Below are 17,397 nucleotides of genomic sequence, written 5' to 3'. Positions count from 1 at the left end.
TTATATGGTATAACGTTATAACGTATTACGTTATATGGTATAACGTTTTAACGTATTACGTTATATGGTATAACGTTATCACGTATTACGTTATATGGTATAACGTTATAACGTATTACGTTATATGGTATATCGTTATAACGTATTACGTTATATGGTATAACGTTCTACCGTATTACGTTATATGGTATAACGTTTTAACGTATTACGTTATATGGTATAACGTTATCACGTATTACGTTATATGGTATATCGTTATAACGTATTACGTTATATGGTATAACGTTATACCGTATTACGTTATATGATATAACGAAATGACGTTTTACGTTATATGGTATTACGTTATAACGTATTATGTTATATGGTATAACGTTATCACGTATTACGTTATATGGCATTACGTTATAACGTATTACGTTATATGGTATAACGAAATGACGTTTTACGTTATATGGTATAACGTTTTAACGTATTACGATATTTGGTATAACGTTATCACGTATTACGTTATATGGTATAACGTTATAACGTATTACGTTATATGGTATATCGTTATAACGTATTACGTTATATGGTATAACGTTATACCGTATTACGTTATATGATATAGCGAAATGACGTTTTACGTTATATGGTATTACGTTATAACGTATTACGTTATATGGTATTACGTTTTAACGTATTACGTTATATGGTATAACGTTATAACGTATTACGTTATATGGTATAACGTTATCACGCATTACGTTATATGGCATTACGTTATAACGTATTACGTTATATGGTATAACGAAATGACGTTTTACGTTATATGGTATAACGTTATAACGTATTACGTTATATGGTATTACGTTTTAACGTATTACGTTATATGGTATAACGTTATAACGTATTACGTTATATGGTATAACGAAATGACGTTTTACGTTATATGGTATAACGTTATAACGTATTACGTTATATGGTATTACGTTATCACGTATTACGTTATATGGTATAACGTTTTAACTTATTACGTTATATGGTATAACGTTATCACGCATTACGTTATATGGTATTACGCTATAAAGTATTACGTTATATGGTATAACGTTATAACGTATTACGATATATGGTATAACGTTATAACGTATTACGTTATATGGTATTACGTTATAACGTATTACGTTATGTGGTATAACGTTTTAACGTATTACGTTATATGGTATTACGTTATAAAGTATTACGTTATATGGTATAACGTTATAACGTATTAAGTTATATGGTATTACGTTATAACGTATTACGTTATATGGTATAACGAAATGACGTTTTACGTTATATGGTATTACGTTATAACGTATTACGTTATATGGTATTACGTTATCACGTATTACGTTATATGGTATAACGTTATAACGTATTACGTTATATGGTATAACGTTATAAAGTATTACGTTATATGGTATAACGTTATAACGTATTACGTTATATCGTATAACGTTACAACGTATTACGTTATATGGTATTACGTTATAACGTATTACGTTATATAGTATAACGTTACAACGTATTACGTTATATGGTATTACGTTATAACGTATTACGTTATATGGTATTACGTTTTAACGTATTACGTTATATGGTATAACGTTATAACGTATTACGTTATATGGTATTACGTTATAACGTTTTACGTTATATGTTATTACGTTATAACGTATTACGTGATATGGTATAACGTTATCACGTATTACGTTATATGGCATTACGTTATAACGTATTACGTTATATGGTATAACGAAATGACGTTTTACGTTATATGGTATAACGTTATAACGTATTACGTTATATGGTATTACGTTATAACGTTTTACGTTATATGTTATTACGTTATAACGTATTACGTTATATGGTATAACGTTATCACGTATTACGTTATATGGCATTACGTTATAACGTATTACGTTATATGGTATAACTAAATGACGTTTTACGTTATATGGTATAACGTTATAACGTATTACGTTATATGGTATTACGTTTTAACGTATTACGTTATATGGTATAACGTTATAACGTATTACGTTATATGGTATTACGTTATAACGTATTTCGTTATGTGGTATAACGTTTTAACGTATTACGTTATATGGTATAACGTTATAAAGTATTACGTTATATGGTATAACGTTATAACGTATTACGTTATATGGTATAACGTTATAACGTATTACGTTATATGGTATTACGTTATCACGTATTACGTTATATGGTATAACGTTATAACGTATTACGTTATATGGTATATCGTTATAACGTATTACGTTATATGGTATAACGTTATAACGTATTACGTTATATGGTATAACGTTATAACGTACTACGTTGTATGGTATATCGTTATAACGTATTACGTTATATGGTATAACGTTATACCGTATTACGTTATATGGTATAACGTTATAACGTATTACGTTATATCGTATAACGTTATAACGTATTACGTTATATGGTATAACGTTATACCGTATTACGTTATATGGTATTACGTTATAACGTATTACGTTATAACGTATTACGTTATATGGTATAACGAAATGACGTTTTACGTTATATGGTATTACGTTATAACGTATTACGTTACATGGTATAACGTTATAACGTATTACGTTATATGGTATAACGTTATAACGTATTACGTTATATGGTATTACGTTATAACGTATTACGTTATGTGGTATAACGTTTTAACGTATTACGTTATATGGTATAACGTTATAAAGTATTACGTTATATGGTATAACGTTATAACGTATTACGTTATATGGTATTACGTTATCACGTATTACGTTATATGGTATAAAGTTATAACGTATTACGTTATATGGTATATCGTTATAACGTATTATGTTATATGGTATAACGTTATACCGTATTACGTTATATGGTATAACGTTATAACGTATTACGTTATATGGTATAACGTTTTAACGTATTACGTTATATGGTATAACGTTATCACGTATTACGTTATATGGTATAACGTTACAACGTATTACGTTATATGGTATAACGTTATCACGTATTACGTTATATGGTATAACGTTATAACGTATTACGTTATATGGTATATCGTTATAACGTATTACGTTATATGGTATAACGTTATACAGTATTACGTTATATGGTACAACGAAATGACGTTTTACGTTATATGTTATTACGTTATAACGTATTACGTTATATGGTATAACGTTATCACGTATTACGTTATATGGCATTACGTTATAACGTATTACGTTATATGGTATAACGAAATGACGTTTTACGTTATATGGTATAACGTTATAACGTATTACGTTATATGGTAATACGTTTTAACGTATTACGTTATATGGTATAACGTTATAACGTATTACGTTATATGGTATTACGTTATAACGTATTACGTTATGTGGTATAACGTTCTAACGTATTACGTTATATGGTATTACGTTATAAAGTATTACTTTATATGGTATAACGTTATAACGTATTACGTTATATGGTATAACGTTATAACGTATTACGTTATATGGTATTACGTTATAACGTATTACGTTATATGGTATTACGTTTTAACGTATTACGTTATATGGTATAACGTTATAACGTATTACGTTATATGGTATTACGTTATAACGTTTTACGTTATATGTTATTACGTTATAACGTATTACGTTATATGGTATAACGTTATCACGTATTACGTTATATGGCATTACGTTATAACGTATTACGTTATATGGTATAACGAAATGACGTTTTACGTTATATGGTATAACGTTATAACGTATTACGTTATATGGTATTACGTTTTAACGTATTACGTTATATGGTATAACGTTATAACGTATTACGTTATATGGTATTACGTTATAACGTATTACGTTATGTGGTATAACGTTTTAACGTATTACGTTATATGGTATAACGTTATAAAGTATTACGTTATATGGTATAACGTTATAACGTATTACGTTATATGGTATAACGTTATAGCGTATTACGTTATATGGTATTACGTTATCACGTATTACGTTATATGGTATAACGTTATAACGTATTACGTTATATGGTATAACGTTTTAACGTATTACGTTATATGGTATAACGTTATAACGTATTACGTTATATGGTATTACGTTATCACGTATTACGTTATATGGCATTACGTTATAACGTATTACGTTATATGGTATAACGAAATGAAGTTTTACGTTATATGGTATAACGTTATAACGTATTACGTTATATGGTATTACGTTATAACGTTTTACGTTATATGTTATTACGTTATAACGTATTACGTTATATGGTATAACGTTATCACGTATTACGTTATATGGCATTACGTTATAACGTATTACGTTATATGGTATAACGAAATGACGTTTTACGTTATATGGTATAACGTTATAACGTATTACGTTATATGGTATTACGTTTTAACGTATTACGTTATATGGTATAACGTTATAACGTATTACGTTATATGGTATTACGTTATAACGTATTTCGTTATGTGGTATAACGTTTTAACGTAATACGTTATATGGTATAACGTTATAAAGTATTACGTTATATGGTATAACGTTATAACGTATTACGTTATATGGTATAACGTTATAACGTATTACGTTATATGGTATTACGTTATCACGTATTACGTTATATGGTATAACGTTATAACGTATTACGTTATATGGTATAACGTTTTAACGTATTACGTTATATGGTATAACGTTATAACGTATTACGTTATATGGTATAACGTTATAACGTACTACGTTGTATGGTATATCGTTATAACGTATTACGTTATATGGTATAACGTTATACCGTATTACGTTATATGGTATAACGTTATAACGTATTACGTTATATGGTATAACGTTATAACGTATTACGTTATATGGTATAACGTTATACCGTATTACGTTATATGGTATTACGTTATAACGTATTACGTTATATGGTATAACGAAATGACGTTTTACGTTATATGGTATTACGTTATAACGTATTACGTTACATGGTATAACGTTATAACGTATTACGTTATATGGTATAACGTTATAACGTATTACGTTATATGGTATTACGTTATAACGTATTACGTTATGTGGTATAACGTTTTAACGTATTACGTTATATGGTATAACGTTATAAAGTATTACGTTATATGGTATAACGTTATAACGTATTACGTTATATGGTATAACGTTATAACGTATTACGTTATATGGTATTACGTTATCACGTATTACGTTATATGGTATAACGTTATAACGTATTACGTTATATGGTATAACGTTTTAACGTATTACGTTATATGGTATAACGTTATAACGTATTACGTTATATGGTATAACGTTATAACGTACTACGTTATATGGTATATCGTTATAACGTATTACGTTATATGGTATAACGTTATACCGTATTACGTTATATGGTATAACGTTATAACGTATTACGTTATATGGTATAACGTTATAACGTATTACGTTACATGGTATAACGTTATAACGTATTACGTTATATGGTATAACGTTATAACGTACTACGTTATATGGTATATCGTTATAACGTATTACGTTATATGGTATAACGTTATCACGTATTACGTTATATGGTATAACGTTATAACGTATTACGTTATATGGTATTACGTTATAACGTATTACGTTATATGGTATAACGAAATGACGTTTTACGTTATATGGTATTACGTTATAACGTATTACGTTACATGGTATAACGTTATAACGTATTACGTTATATGGTATAACGTTATAACGTTCTACGTTATATGGTATAACGTTATCACGTATTACGTTATATGGTATAACGTTATAACGTATTACGTTATATGGTATTACGTTATAACGTATTACGTTATATGGTATAACGAAATGACGTTTTACGTTATATGGTATTACGTTATTACGTATTACGTTATACGGTATTACGTTATAACGTATTACGTTATATGGTATAACGTTATAACGTATTACGTTATATGGTATTACGTTATAACGTATTACGTTATATGGTATAACGAAATGACGTTTTACGTTATATGGTATTACGTTATAACGTATTACGTTACATGGTATAACGTTATAACGTATTACGTTATATGGTATAACGTTATAACGTTCTACGTTATATGGTATAACGTTATAACGTATTACGTTATATGGTATTACGTTATAACGTATTACGTTATATGGTATAACGTTATCACGTATTACGTTATATGGTATAACGTTATAACGTATTACGTTATATGGTATTACGTTATCACGTATTACGTTATATGGTATAACGTTATAACGTATTACGTTATATGGTATAACGTTATACCGTATTACGTTATATGGTATAACGTTATAACGTATTACGTTATATGGTATAACGTTATAACGTATTACGTTATATGGTATTACGTTATAACGTATTACGTTATGTGGTATAACGTTTTAACGTATTACGTTATATGGTATAACGTTATAAAGTATTACGTTATATGGTATAACGTTATAACGTACTACGTTATATGGTATATCGTTATAACGTATTACGTTATATGGTATAACGTTATACCGTATTACGTTATATGGTATAACGTTATAACGTATTACGTTATATGGTATAACGTTATAACGTATTACGTTACATGGTATAACGTTATAACGTATTACGTTATATGGTATAACGTTATAACGTACTACGTTATATGGTATATCGTTATAACGTATTACGTTGTATGGTATTACGTTATCACGTATTACGTTATATGGTATAACGTTATAACGTATTACGTTATATGGTATAACGTTTTAACGTATTACGTTATATGGTATAACGTTATCACGTATTACGTTATATGGTATAAAGTTATAACGTATTACGTTATATGGTATATCGTTATAACGTATTATGTTATATGGTATAACGTTATACCGTATTACGTTATATGGTATAACGTTATAACGTATTACGTTATATGGTATAACGTTTTAACGTATTACGTTATATGGTATAACGTTATCACGTATTACGTTATATGGTATAACGTTACAACGTATTACGTTATATGGTATAACGTTTTAACGTATTACGTTATATGGTATAACGAAATGACGTTTTACGTTATATGGTATAACGTTATAACGTATTACGTTATATGGTATTACGTTTTAACGTATTACGTTATATGGTATAACGTTATAACGTATTACGTTATATGGTATAACGAAATGACGTTTTACGTTATATGGTATAACGTTATAACGTATTACGTTATATGGTATTACGTTTTAACGTATTACGTTATATGGTATAACGTTATAACGTATTACGTTATATGGTATTACGTTATAACGTATTACGTTATGTGGTATAACGTTTTAACGTATTACGTTATATGGTATTACGTTATAAAGTATTACGTTATATGGTATAACGTTATAACGTATTACGTTATATGGTATAACGTTATAACGTATTACGTTATATGGTATTACGTTATTACGTATTACGTTATACGGTATTACGTTATAACGTATTACGTTATATGGTATAACGTCATAACGTATTACGTTATATGGTATAACGTTATCACGTATTACGTTATATGGTATAAAGTTATAACGTATTACGTTATATGGTATATCGTTATAACGTATTATGTTATATGGTATAACGTTATACCGTATTACGTTATATGGTATAACGTTATAACGTATTACGTTATATGGTATAACGTTTTAACGTATTACGTTATATGGTATAACGTTATCACGTATTACGTTATATGGTATAACGTTACAACGTATTACGTTATATGGTATAACGTTATCACGTATTACGTTATATGGTATAACGTTATAACGTATTACGTTATATGGTATATCGTTATAACGTATTACGTTATATGGTATAACGTTATACAGTATTACGTTATATGGTACAACGAAATGACGTTTTACGTTATATGTTATTACGTTATAACGTATTACGTTATATGGTATAACGTTATCACGTATTACGTTATATGGCATTACGTTATAACGTATTACGTTATATGGTATAACGAAATGACGTTTTACGTTATATGGTATAACGTTATAACGTATTACGTTATATGGTATTACGTTTTAACGTATTACGTTATATGGTATAACGTTATAACGTATTACGTTATATGGTATTACGTTATAACGTATTACGTTATGTGGTATAACGTTTTAACGTATTACGTTATATGGTATTACGTTATAAAGTATTACGTTATATGGTATAACGTTATAACGTATTACGTTATATGGTATAACGTTATAACGTATTACGTTATATGGTATTACGTTATAACGTATTACGTTATATGGTATTACGTTTTAACGTATTACGTTATATGGTATAACGTTATAACGTATTACGTTATATGGTATTACGTTATACCGTTTTACGTTATATGTTATTACGTTATAACGTATTACGTTATATGGTATAACGTTATCACGTATTACGTTATATGGCATTACGTTATAACGTATTACGTTATATGGTATAACGAAATGACGTTTTACGTTATATGGTATAACGTTATAACGTATTACGTTATATGGTATTACGTTTTAACGTATTACGTTATATGGTATAACGTTATAACGTATTACGTTATAAGGTATTACGTTATATGGTATAACGTTATAACGTATTAAGTTATATGGTATTACGTTATAACGTATTACGTTATATGGTATAACGAAATGACGTTTTACGTTATATGGTATTACGTTATTACGTATTACGTTATACGGTATTACGTTATAACGTATTACGTTATATGGTATAACGTCATAACGTATTACGTTGTATGGTATTACGTTTTAACGTATTACGTTATATGGTATAACGTTATAACGTATTACGTTATATGGTATTACGTTATAACGTTTTACGTTATATGTTATTACGTTATAACGTATTACGTTATATGGTATAACGTTATAACGTATTACGTTATATGGTATTACGTTATTACGTATTACGTTATACGGTATTACGTTATAACGTATTACGTTATATGGTATAACGTCATAACGTATTACGTTGTATGGTATTACGTTATCACGTATTACGTTATATGGTATAACGTTATAACGTATTACGTTATATGGTATAACGTTTTAACGTATTACGTTATATGGTATAACGTTATCACGTATTACGTTATATGGTATAAAGTTATAACGTATTACGTTATTTGGTATAACGTTATAACGTATTACGTTATATGGTATAACGTTTTAACGTATTACGTTATATGGTATAACGTTATCACGTATTACGTTATATGGTATAAAGTTATAACGTATTACGTTATATGGTATATCGTTATAACGTATTATGTTATATGGTATAACGTTATACCGTATTACGTTATATGGTATAACGTTATAACGTATTACGTTATATGGTATAACGTTTTAACGTATTACGTTATATGGTATAACGTTATCACGTATTACGTTATATGGTATAACGTTACAACGTATTACGTTATATGGTATAACGTTATCACGTATTACGTTATATGGTATAACGTTATAACGTATTACGTTATATGGTATATCGTTATAACGTATTACGTTATATGATATAACGTTATACAGTATTACGTTATATGGTACAACGAAATGACGTTTTACGTTATATGTTATTACGTTATAACGTATTACGTTATATGGTATAACGTTATCACGTATTACGTTATATGGTATAACGTTATAACGTATTACGTTATATGGTATTACGTTATAACGTATTACGTTATATGGTATAACGAAATGACGTTTTACGTTATATGGTATTACGTTATAACGTATTACGTTACATGGTATAACGTTATAACGTATTACGTTATATGGTATAACGTTATAACGTACTACGTTATATGGTATATCGTTATAACGTATTACGTTATATGGTATAACGTTATCACGTATTACGTTATATGGTATAACGTTACAACGTATTACGTTATATGGTATTACGTTATAACGTATTACGTTATATGGTATAACGAAATGACGTTTTACGTTATATGGTATTACGTTATTACGTATTACGTTATACGGTATTACGTTATAACGTATTACGTTATATGGTATTACGTTATTACGTATTACGTTATACGGTATTACGTTATAACGTATTACGTTATATGGTATAACTTCATAACGTATTACGTTGTATGGTATTACGTTATCACGTATTACGTTATATGGTATAACGTTATAACGTATTACGTTATATGGTATAACGTTTTAACGTATTACGTTATATGGTATAACGTTATAACGTATTACGTTATATGGTATAACGTTTTAACGTATTACGTTATATGGTATAACGTTATCACGTATTACGTTATATGGTATAAAGTTATAACGTATTACGTTATATGGTATATCGTTATAACGTATTACGTTATACGGTATTACGTTATAACGTATTACGTTATATGGTATTACGTTATTACGTATTACGTTATACGGTATTACGTTTTAACGTATTACGTTATATGGTATAACGTTATAACGTATAACGTTATATGGTATTACGTTATAACGTATTACGTTATGTGGTATAACGTTTTAACGTATTACGTTATATGGTATTACGTTATAAAGTATAACGTTATATGGTATTACGTTATAACGTATTACGTTATGTGGTATAACGTTTTAACGTATTACGTTATATGGTATTACGTTATAAAGTATTACGTTATATGGTATAACGTTATAACGTATTACGTTATATGGTATAACGTTATAACGTATTACGTTATATGGTATTACGTTATTACGTATTACGTTATACGGTATTACGTTATAACGTATTACGTTATATGGTATAACGTTATAACGTATTACGTTATATGGTATAACGTTTTAACGTATTACGTTATATGGTATAACGTTATCACGTATTACGTTATATGGTATAACGTTATAACGTATTACGTTATATGGTATAACGTTTTAACGTATTACGTTATATGGTATAACGTTATCACGTATTACGTTATATGGTATAAAGTTATAACGTATTACGTTATATGGTATAACGTTATAACGTATTACGTTATATGGTATAACGTTTTAACGTATTACGTTATATGGTATAACGTTATCACGTATTACGTTATATGGTATAAAGTTATAACGTATTACGTTATATGGTATATCGTTATAACGTATTATGTTATATGGTATAACGTTATACCGTATTACGTTATATGGTATAACGTTATAACGTATTACGTTATATGGTATAACGTTTTAACGTATTACGTTATATGGTATAACGTTATCACGTATTACGTTATATGGTATAACGTTACAACGTATTACGTTATATGGTATAACGTTATCACGTATTACGTTATATGGTATAACGTTATAACGTATTACGTTATATGGTATATCGTTATAACGTATTACGTTATATGGTATAACGTTATACAGTATTACGTTATATGGTACAACGAAATGACGTTTTACGTTATATGTTATTACGTTATAACGTATTACGTTATATGGTATAACGTTATAACGTATTACGTTATATGGTATTACGTTATTACGTATTACGTTATACGGTATTACGTTATAACGTATTACGTTATATGGTATAACGTCATAACGTATTACGTTATATGGTATAACGTTATAACGTATTACGTTATATGGTATTACGTTATAACGTATTACGTTATATGGTATAACGAAATGACGTTTTACGTTATATGGTATTACGTTATAACGTATTACGTTACATGGTATAACGTTATAACGTATTACGTTATATGGTATAACGTTATAACGTACTACGTTATATGGTATATCGTTATAACGTATTACGTTATATGGTATTACGTTATAACGTATTTCGTTATGTGGTATAACGTTTTAACGTAATACGTTATATGGTATAACGTTATAAAGTATTACGTTATATGGTATAACGTTATAACGTATTACGTTATATGGTATAACGTTATAACGTATTACGTTATATGGTATTACGTTATCACGTATTACGTTATATGGTATAACGTTATAACGTATTACGTTATATGGTATAACGTTTTAACGTATTACGTTATATGGTATAACGTTATAACGTATTACGTTATATGGTATAACGTTATAACGTACTACGTTGTATGGTATATCGTTATAACGTATTACGTTATATGGTATAACGTTATACCGTATTACGTTATATGGTATAACGTTATAACGTATTACGTTATATGGTATAACGTTATAACGTATTACGTTATATGGTATAACGTTATACCGTATTACGTTATATGGTATTACGTTATAACGTATTACGTTATATGGTATAACGAAATGACGTTTTACGTTATATGGTATTACGTTATAACGTATTACGTTACATGGTATAACGTTATAACGTATTACGTTATATGGTATAACGTTATAACGTATTACGTTATATGGTATTACGTTATAACGTATTACGTTATGTGGTATAACGTTTTAACGTATTACGTTATATGGTATAACGTTATAAAGTATTACGTTATATGGTATAACGTTATAACGTATTACGTTATATGGTATAACGTTATAACGTATTACGTTATATGGTATTACGTTATCACGTATTACGTTATATGGTATAACGTTATAACGTATTACGTTATATGGTATAACGTTTTAACGTATTACGTTATATGGTATAACGTTATAACGTATTACGTTATATGGTATAACGTTATAACGTACTACGTTATATGGTATATCGTTATAACGTATTACGTTATATGGTATAACGTTATACCGTATTACGTTATATGGTATAACGTTATAACGTATTACGTTATATGGTATAACGTTATAACGTATTACGTTACATGGTATAACGTTATAACGTATTACGTTATATGGTATAACGTTATAACGTACTACGTTATATGGTATATCGTTATAACGTATTACGTTATATGGTATAACGTTATCACGTATTACGTTATATGGTATAACGTTATAACGTATTACGTTATATGGTATTACGTTATAACGTATTACGTTATATGGTATAACGAAATGACGTTTTACGTTATATGGTATTACGTTATAACGTATTACGTTACATGGTATAACGTTATAACGTATTACGTTATATGGTATAACGTTATAACGTTCTACGTTATATGGTATAACGTTATCACGTATTACGTTATATGGTATAACGTTATAACGTATTACGTTATATGGTATTACGTTATAACGTATTACGTTATATGGTATAACGAAATGACGTTTTACGTTATATGGTATTACGTTATTACGTATTACGTTATACGGTATTACGTTATAACGTATTACGTTATATGGTATAACGTTATAACGTATTACGTTATATGGTATTACGTTATAACGTATTACGTTATATGGTATAACGAAATGACGTTTTACGTTATATGGTATTACGTTATAACGTATTACGTTACATGGTATAACGTTATAACGTATTACGTTATATGGTATAACGTTATAACGTTCTACGTTATATGGTATAACGTTATAACGTATTACGTTATATGGTATTACGTTATAACGTATTACGTTATATGGTATAACGTTATCACGTATTACGTTATATGGTATAACGTTATAACGTATTACGTTATATGGTATTACGTTATCACGTATTACGTTATATGGTATAACGTTATAACGTATTACGTTATATGGTATAACGTTATACCGTATTACGTTATATGGTATAACGTTATAACGTATTACGTTATATGGTATAACGTTATAACGTATTACGTTATATGGTATTACGTTATAACGTATTACGTTATGTGGTATAACGTTTTAACGTATTACGTTATATGGTATAACGTTATAAAGTATTACGTTATATGGTATAACGTTATAACGTACTACGTTATATGGTATATCGTTATAACGTATTACGTTATATGGTATAACGTTATACCGTATTACGTTATATGGTATAACGTTATAACGTATTACGTTATATGGTATAACGTTATAACGTATTACGTTACATGGTATAACGTTATAACGTATTACGTTATATGGTATAACGTTATAACGTACTACGTTATATGGTATATCGTTATAACGTATTACGTTGTATGGTATTACGTTATCACGTATTACGTTATATGGTATAACGTTATAACGTATTACGTTATATGGTATAACGTTTTAACGTATTACGTTATATGGTATAACGTTATCACGTATTACGTTATATGGTATAAAGTTATAACGTATTACGTTATATGGTATATCGTTATAACGTATTATGTTATATGGTATAACGTTATACCGTATTACGTTATATGGTATAACGTTATAACGTATTACGTTATATGGTATAACGTTTTAACGTATTACGTTATATGGTATAACGTTATCACGTATTACGTTATATGGTATAACGTTACAACGTATTACGTTATATGGTATAACGTTTTAACGTATTACGTTATATGGTATAACGAAATGACGTTTTACGTTATATGGTATAACGTTATAACGTATTACGTTATATGGTATTACGTTTTAACGTATTACGTTATATGGTATAACGTTATAACGTATTACGTTATATGGTATTACGTTATAACGTATTACGTTATGTGGTATAACGTTTTAACGTATTACGTTATATGGTATTACGTTATAAAGTATTACGTTATATGGTATAACGTTATAACGTATTACGTTATATGGTATAACGTTATAACGTATTACGTTATATGGTATTACGTTATTACGTATTACGTTATACGGTATTACGTTATAACGTATTACGTTATATGGTATAACGTCATAACGTATTACGTTATATGGTATAACGTTATCACGTATTACGTTATATGGTATAAAGTTATAACGTATTACGTTATATGGTATATCGTTATAACGTATTATGTTATATGGTATAACGTTATACCGTATTACGTTATATGGTATAACGTTATAACGTATTACGTTATATGGTATAACGTTTTAACGTATTACGTTATATGGTATAACGTTATCACGTATTACGTTATATGGTATAACGTTACAACGTATTACGTTATATGGTATAACGTTATCACGTATTACGTTATATGGTATAACGTTATAACGTATTACGTTATATGGTATATCGTTATAACGTATTACGTTATATGGTATAACGTTATACAGTATTACGTTATATGGTACAACGAAATGACGTTTTACGTTATATGTTATTACGTTATAACGTATTACGTTATATGGTATAACGTTATCACGTATTACGTTATATGGCATTACGTTATAACGTATTACGTTATATGGTATAACGAAATGACGTTTTACGTTATATGGTATAACGTTATAACGTATTACGTTATATGGTATTACGTTTTAACGTATTACGTTATATGGTATAACGTTATAACGTATTACGTTATATGGTATTACGTTATAACGTATTACGTTATGTGGTATAACGTTTTAACGTATTACGTTATATGGTATTACGTTATAAAGTATTACGTTATATGGTATAACGTTATAACGTATTACGTTATATGGTATAACGTTATAACGTATTACGTTATATGGTATTACGTTATAACGTATTACGTTATATGGTATTACGTTTTAACGTATTACGTTATATGGTATAACGTTATAACGTATTACGTTATATGGTATTACGTTATACCGTTTTACGTTATATGTTATTACGTTATAACGTATTACGTTATATGGTATAACGTTATCACGTATTACGTTATATGGCATTACGTTATAACGTATTACGTTATATGGTATAACGAAATGACGTTTTACGTTATATGGTATAACGTTATAACGTATTACGTTATATGGTATTACGTTTTAACGTATTACGTTATATGGTATAACGTTATAACGTATTACGTTATAAGGTATTACGTTATATGGTATAACGTTATAACGTATTAAGTTATATGGTATTACGTTATAACGTATTACGTTATATGGTATAACGAAATGACGTTTTACGTTATATGGTATTACGTTATTACGTATTACGTTATACGGTATTACGTTATAACGTATTACGTTATATGGTATAACGTCATAACGTATTACGTTGTATGGTATTACGTTTTAACGTATTACGTTATATGGTATAACGTTATAACGTATTACGTTATATGGTATTACGTTATAACGTTTTACGTTATATGTTATTACGTTATAACGTATTACGTTATATGGTATAACGTTATAACGTATTACGTTATATGGTATTACGTTATTACGTATTACGTTATACGGTATTACGTTATAACGTATTACGTTATATGGTATAACGTCATAACGTATTACGTTGTATGGTATTACGTTATCACGTATTACGTTATATGGTATAACGTTATAACGTATTACGTTATATGGTATAACGTTTTAACGTATTACGTTATATGGTATAACGTTATCACGTATTACGTTATATGGTATAAAGTTATAACGTATTACGTTATTTGGTATAACGTTATAACGTATTACGTTATATGGTATAACGTTTTAACGTATTACGTTATATGGTATAACGTTATCACGTATTACGTTATATGGTATAAAGTTATAACGTATTACGTTATATGGTATATCGTTATAACGTATTATGTTATATGGTATAACGTTATACCGTATTACGTTATATGGTATAACGTTATAACGTATTACGTTATATGGTATAACGTTTTAACGTATTACGTTATATGGTATAACGTTATCACGTATTACGTTATATGGTATAACGTTACAACGTATTACGTTATATGGTATAACGTTATCACGTATTACGTTATATGGTATAACGTTATAACGTATTACGTTATATGGTATATCGTTATAACGTATTACGTTATATGATATAACGTTATACAGTATTACGTTATATGGTACAACGAAATGACGTTTTACGTTATATGTTATTACGTTATAACGTATTACGTTATATGGTATAACGTTATCACGTATTACGTTATATGGTATAACGTTATAACGTATTACGTTATATGGTATTACGTTATAACGTATTACGTTATATGGTATAACGAAATGACGTTTTACGTTATATGGTATTACGTTATAACGTATTACGTTACATGGTATAACGTTATAACGTATTACGTTATATGGTATAACGTTATAACGTACTACGTTATATGGTATATCGTTATAACGTATTACGTTATATGGTATAACGTTATCACGTATTACGTTATATGGTATT

This window comes from Bombus vancouverensis, chromosome 8 (genome assembly GCF_051014615.1).
Source record: "Bombus vancouverensis nearcticus chromosome 8, iyBomVanc1_principal, whole genome shotgun sequence".
Classification (NCBI taxonomy): Eukaryota; Metazoa; Arthropoda; class Insecta; order Hymenoptera; family Apidae; genus Bombus; species Bombus vancouverensis.
This window is presented reverse-complemented; position numbering follows the sequence as displayed.